Raw genomic sequence first — 7,365 nt, 5'->3', positions numbered from 1 at the left:
ATTCACAGGTAAGATTGTGATGAAGTAAAATCCCATGGCTGTTCCATACAATTTTGCTTCGCTGAAGCTGCGAAAACCTGTTTGATGGATACAACAGGACCACTCAGAGTGGGTCCTGGGATACAGTATATACCTCTGCTGTATTACGTCCCTACGTACTTTTCTGAACAGGATTTTTTACAGGTCTAAGAGAAAGGGTCCCTTGGTGGTGGTATTTCTTATCACGTATGAAACTAGTCAAAAATACGCCGACGTTTCCTCGGCGCGGTCGAGTTTTCTGTCTGGTGGTGGCCTTAGCCACGGCCTATAAAACTCTTCGCCGCGACCCATAAATTCACGGTCCGGTGGTGGCCTGTGTTGTTGGTACCTATAGCGTTACTAGAAGTACCATAATGGCTTATATAAATAAAAACTGCTGAAGCTAGAGTGCTGCAATTTACTATGTTTGATGAGTGGAGGGTGGATGATCAACATACCACATTGCAGCCCTGTAGCCTCAGTAAACTTCGAGATGTGAGGGCAGACGGACAGGCAAAGCCGGCACAATAGTTTCCTTTTACAGAAAAGTAAAAATTTTAAAACTGTGAAGAGACGCGCATGACAAACAGACTGACATATTAACAACTTAATGAATATAAGGCTAAATGAAAATTAGAATAAGCGAAGTTGCAAAGAAATCAAATGAGGGGAGTCTTGTCAAAATGGCGTTTGAAAATAAACATAACAACAACAACGTCAACGTCATGATTATCAACACAGTTAGAGAGGTAGATATTTCTCTACTGTTTTGCAGCGATAAAACCGAATATTGTCTATACTCTGTCTTTTTCCATCTGTCCACCCGCCAGTGGTGTTTGCGTATGGTAACACTGCGTCCTGGGCTTTCGATAGTTACGCTGTGTAAGTTTTAGGTAAATAAAAAGATATCTGGGTATACATTTGCAACTGAAAAGTGTTTTAATAATTTACTGTATGCGAATTACACCGTTAATATTCGAAATATGATACTATAATTGTTGAATGTAAGCTGAATGTAACTATCTAAAGCCCGGGACGCAGTGTTACCATACGCAAACACAACAGGCAGGTGGACAGATGGAAAAAAACAGAGTATAGTGCGGTTGAGGGGAAGACTAGTCAGTGCATCAACTCGGGAGAGACAGACAGGCACTTCAGAAAATTACGTGACGATACTGCTAAGCTCGATATCCTTGTAGTGTTGAGGTAAACCGCTAAACAGAAACATTTTCTGTGATATGTAAACATTGTGAGAATATGTAGTCATTTAACAAAATATTAAGATAACATTCCAGCACTGGTATGACAAAGTGTTAGGAATCTAATGAGAGTAGTATAATCTCTGTGGATGTAATCATCATATTTATTGAATTGTCTGTCCTCTTTACTTTAGTAATAAAAGGGTCAAAGGTCTTGGGTTTAATATAGCTTCTGCAGAAGGCGCTGACGACATCAAAAGTAAGTCATATGAAAAGATTAAACAGTGGACATTGCATCAATAAGCAGACGACCAATTAGCAAATGAAAGAAATTGATGCATCAGCATTATTATGCCGGACGATCATTTCTATTGAGAGATGAAATATCCCAATAAGAAAAGGCTCCGTTTGCTCTTATAATAATCAGTTTCCATTTGTTGTTTGTAAATAATAATAATAGATGTGCATTTCTAATTTGTGAAGAAAATTCATTTAAAGTCAACGGCTTTGAGACATCTTAATCAATTTTCAGCTGCTTATCAAAAATAAAAAAATTTGCTTACAAAAGGTTACTTGTTTTTAGACTTATGCTTTCGATACATTACTTTCAAATAGCCTTCATTCCGGACTAATAGATGTTTAAAGCCTCAATGTCAGTTTATTAAGAGACTTTTCGCGGCGATAATCGTTTTAGAGTCACTTCTCATCGAGGAAAGAAGAGGCTCACTTCCCCTCTCGAGAGTCGAGACGGTGTTTGTGTGTGTGTTGGAAATTAACACATTTCTGACTCACATCGGTACCGAACCCCAATCTTTCAAGTGAGTGTCCAGAGCATTAACAATTCCTATGTATGTATTTCTGGTGATAGAAGTTCACTCCCGACATGGTTCGGAAGTCACGTAAAGCCGTTGGTCCTGGTGCTGAATAACCACTGGTAAAAACACCATACAAACAAACAAAAAAACAAAGAAAAACAATTCTTATGGGAGTCAGAAACATATATAAATCATCATCATCTTTCCCACCGTCATCCCTACATTAAGGGGTCGGTTGCCTGATGCGCCTTCTCTTCCACTGCCGTCTATCAGAGGCATCATCCTCCACCAAACCTCTTCTCTCCATATCTTCCTTCACTTTTATCTCGCCATCTAATTTTCTGTCTCCCTCTCGGTCTCCTTCCTCTAACGGGTTCCTCCCAGGCCCTCTTCACTTTCCCCCTCGTCATCCATCCTCAACATATGCCCATACAATCTCAATCGTGACTCTCTTATCACCTCTGTAATCTTGACTAAGCCTGCCCTTATTATTTCATCATTTTCCAATCTCTCAAGCAGCGATATTCCCATAATCCACCTCGGCATTCTCATGCTTTAAATATCTATGCAATAAATGCCATACAGAGAAAGTAATTAAGGTTTGAATTAGATCTGAACATCCCACACTCAGAGCAAACACAAGTGCTTCAAAATCAAATTTATATCAACTCATTGTCTTCTTCAGCATCCTCCTCTTGGAATGAAAAATTGTCTGCGAGGAGCCAATGATCGCAAACGCCAGCAACGGAATCGCCGAGAAAGCCAACGGTGACAAAAGAAACCGACTCCGATATGCTCTCTCTCTCTCTCTCTCTCTCTCTCTCTCTCCCCCCGCCGCCAACAATGGCACAATGGAGAAGTCGAGCGTCGAAAACGTCGAGAGCCGAATGAATATTTTCACCGGAGAGGTAATGAGGGGAGAACGAGGAGGTTATTATAACCACCAGAACAAAAGGGAGGTGGTCGTTCGTAACTCAAGCCACCCCTTCCATTCAGGCGCTGGAGGTGGAGGACCGCCCACTTCTTGACAAGTCTCTCCTCTCACAAAACGCTCAGTGAAGTGTTGTGGGTCTCTCGCCTGAACTGTTTTTAAAGGAACAGATTATTCCGGTTCCTTTGCCTTCCATTATGTCCGACCAACCTCTGGAAAAATGCGTTTGTGTTCGTCTGCGGAACAATTTTCCATTTGTCGTATTTTGGTTGAAATACATTTGATTTGCTTGAGCTTTAAAATCTTTTGAAATCTGTAATATACTTTGCTTTCTCATTTCAGGTCAACATTTATCTTGTCGTATAAGTATAAAATGGCTTTATAAGTATCAAAAGGTTCCAGCGAGAGTTTTGTCTCCAAAGACAAAGGTTGGTTTGTTCCTGGTTGATATATGCCGTCATACATAATGAATTTAACATTCGACCAAAACAGATAATATCAATAGAATGTTTATATATATATATATATATATATATATATATATATATATATATAAAGAGAGAGAGAGAGAGAGAGAGAGAGAGAGAGAGAGAGAGAGAGAGAGAGAGAGAGAGAGAGATACTTTCAATATGAATTCCTTTCCCCACTTCAGATATGGAAAGCAACGATCATCACTAAAGCTTTACTTATACGAACATTCTTAAAGGTATAACAAAGCAAACAATAAAAAACATTTTACTGGACGACCCTGTTATATAAAACCTTTTCCAAAAGATTCAGGCACTACACGCATCGTTTGTCATTGCCTAGATATTATAATTTCTCCTTACTGGTCCTCAGGTCAGGCTATCATTCTTGAAGATAAGTTGGATATGGAGGAGATGGGTTATTTGCAGGCATTTTTCCAGTACAAGGTCTTATAGTGTTCTCTGTATTTAACCCAAAAGGCCTATATATATAATATATATATATATATATATATATATTATATATATATATATATATTTATGTATGTCCCAACTCATCGTACCTTTGCTTAACTTTCTTTGAATTATGTTTTTCATCACCATGTAAAGAATAACCACGAATATAACTAAAATATATTTCAAGATATGGTATTGAAGCTTTTGTGTCTTTTGGTAAGCACAGCGCTGGATAACCATTTTAGCAAATAGATTTAAGAGCTTAGACTTCATCACGATAAAAGCCGCACAATAATGAAGAAAAGCACCATTAACGGCCGAAGTCAGAAAAATACATCGGTCTATTTTCTTCTGCGTTAAAGGTCACGGCGAGAATATTAATCATAAATTCCATTTTCGGGAACATGAGTCACATAGCGATTCGCTTTTTTGTTTTGCAGCTAATTAAGCATAAACGCCTCTGGATAGAGTTTCGTTTTTTCAGGACAACATCCTTTTTAATTATGAAATTCAAGCATTGCGTGTGACACAATAAGAGTGGAGCTAATTAGCGCCATTTCCGAAACCATAATTCTGCAGCCCATCAGAATACCGAGGCGATAGCCACTTTTGAATATTAAATTTTCAATGAACATGTTTTCCCCTCTTGTTGTCAATCAATAACACGGAGATCATTCTTTGGCGTAATGCTACCAAAGACCTCTCTTTGTTTGCGAGAGGTGTTTTCGGTATAGAAGTCCTTGATAAAAGGATTAAGTGATGCCGGGTTGAACCAACACAGCAAAAAAAAAAAAAAAAAAAAAAAAAAATAGTGATTAAGTGATCTCGGTAATGCCAATATAGCTAAATAAAATGAAAATAAAAATCGTCTATTAAAGGAAAGGACAAATAGTACAATAAACATAAATACGATCGTCTTATTTACATTTCCTTAAATTCAGCCCTCTTATTATTTAATGAATATGGAGAGTGTTTAGTAAAGGAAAAGACCCCATATAGACTCCACTTTTATAATCACCCCCCTCCCCCCTCCTTATAAGCTCATGTACATACGTGGAGGCCTAAAAAGGGGCGAGGCAAACCCCCAAACCCTCCAAAAGGGGCGGGGCAACCCCCCAAACCCAAAAAGGGGCGTGGCCACCCTGACCCCATATAGACTCCACTTTTCTAATCACCCCCCACCCCTCCTGATAAGCTCATGTACATACGTGAGCCCTAAAAAGGGGCGGGGCAACCCCCCTAAAAGGGGTGGGGCAACCCCCAAACCCCCCCAAAGGGGCGGGGCAACCCCCCAAACCCCAAAAGGGGCGTGTCCACCCTGACCCCATATAGACTCCACTTTTCTGGGGGGCGTGGCCACCCCTGACCCCAAGTGGACTCCATTTGTCTTATTGGCTCATATACGTAGATGACGTGCAAAAGGGGGCGTGGCCCCCCCGACCCCAAATAGACTCCACTTGTCTTATAAGCTGATATACGTAGATGAGGTGTAAAAGGGGGTGTGGCCACCCTTGACCCCAAATCGACTCCACATTATTGATGAGCTCATGCAAGTCCATGAGGTCCAAAAAGGGTGGGGGTGTGGCCACCTGTGACGTCACGTAACTCTTTGGGAATAAAACCACCATTCCATCCCCCCGACCATCCTTTCAACCCCCGACCCCAAAGTGACTCCATTTTTCTACCCCCTGTGACATCACATAACTCTTCTGGAATAAAACCATCCTTTCAACCCCTGACCCCAAATTGACTCCACCTTTCCTACCCCCCATGACATCATGTAACTCTACGGGAATAAAACCATCATTTCACCCCCCCACAACCGACCACAAATTGACTCCACTTTTCTACCCCTGTGACGTCACGTAACTCTCTCGTAGTAGCCATCTTGCTTGGTGAGACGTACCCGCGTGAAGTCAGATTAATCAACAGGTATCACAAGTTTAACATACGACTAGAATTTGAGAAATATCTAGAAGTGTTCGTGAACTATCGGTGATAAGATTAGTGTGAAAATAGTAGGATAAAGCGTCTTCTAAGTTAGTTTAACAAGTGTAATACTGAATCAGAAACAAGATGGCAGTAAGTTCCAACTGCGGGAAAAGGTGGCGTAATTTAGCTTGCTTGGCAGATTCGCAATACGATGAGGTAGCAGGAAGGGAACTGGCATTTCTCATCTATGAAATCAGCAACAGTCCTAACCAAAAGATACAAAAGCATTCATAGATATATTAGAAGGATATAATCCTTCAAACTGGAACAAATCTAATGAAACATCTTGAAAATAATTGAAGAAGTTCCAAATAAAATCCAAGTGGTCAAGAGACTCATAAAGAAAATATACATAAACCAACATATTTCCGACAAAGAAAATGAATAAGGTGAATCTTGTGAATATCCTAATTGATGCATTAGGAAAAAGAATGCCAAAAGCATGCAAACTGTGTAAGGTTTGGTATAGCATAGTCAATCCACAAAACCTAATCAGAAAATGTGCTGCATTGCAAAACCATTCCGACCCATCCACAGTGTGCTGAGGTAATGCAAGATTTGAGAAAAGATACAAGAATTTTTGTTCAACATGTCTATCATGGATAGACAATGTTATTAAATCAAGATTGAATGTACAAATAGTTGAGGATGAAGAAGAAGAGGAGAGGAAGAAGAAGAAGAAAAAGAAAAAAAGAAGAGGAAAACGGAAGAGAAGTAAACAAAAATGAAATGACAGAAAAAAATAAGAAAACAAAGACAAGATAAAAGTATGGATGCAGAGATACTCATTGATACTACATATGAGGAGCAATAAAACAGCATACCTACGAAGAAATAAATTACGATATGACAACAGAAAAGCAAATCCCGAAGAGGCTCTACCCAGATCTACACAATGACGGGAAAGAGGAAAAAAAAAAATAGACAAGAAGACAAAATCTGCAACCTTTTGAAAAGAGGGAATTGCAGATTTGGAGAAAGATGTTACTACAAACATCCTAAGGTATGTCAAAACTATGAAATATATGGTAAATGTGCATACTTAGATGGCTATGGGGATGATTGCAGAGATCTGCATCCAAAAATATGTAAAAACCTAAAAGAAGGAAAAGGATGTAAGTTCGACAAAAAATGCAAATATATGCACCCGTAGCCATGAATCATAATCAAATAAATAACCAACCAAGTAATAAAATCCAAAATAAGAAAGAAACAAATAAAGAGAGAAATCAAGAATATCAGGTAAAAGAGAAAAGCAAACCACCAATGAGATATGCAGAGGGTGTCAGCAAAAAATTTCAAAGCATCAGCTCCGAAATTCTACTCAAGAGATAATAACTGTATTTATTGTGCAAGAGGATATTGCAGAAACGGAGAAAATTGCAGATTCAGACACAAAATAAATAATTATGATGAAGGAAGATCAAATATTATGGAAAAGTTGGATTTTTTAATGTCAGAATTTCTGGAAATGAAAAAAGAACAAC

The sequence above is a fragment of the Macrobrachium nipponense genome, chromosome 4 (genome assembly GCF_015104395.2).
Source record: "Macrobrachium nipponense isolate FS-2020 chromosome 4, ASM1510439v2, whole genome shotgun sequence".
Classification (NCBI taxonomy): domain Eukaryota; kingdom Metazoa; phylum Arthropoda; class Malacostraca; order Decapoda; family Palaemonidae; genus Macrobrachium; species Macrobrachium nipponense.
Note: the sequence above shows the minus strand (reverse complement) of the source record.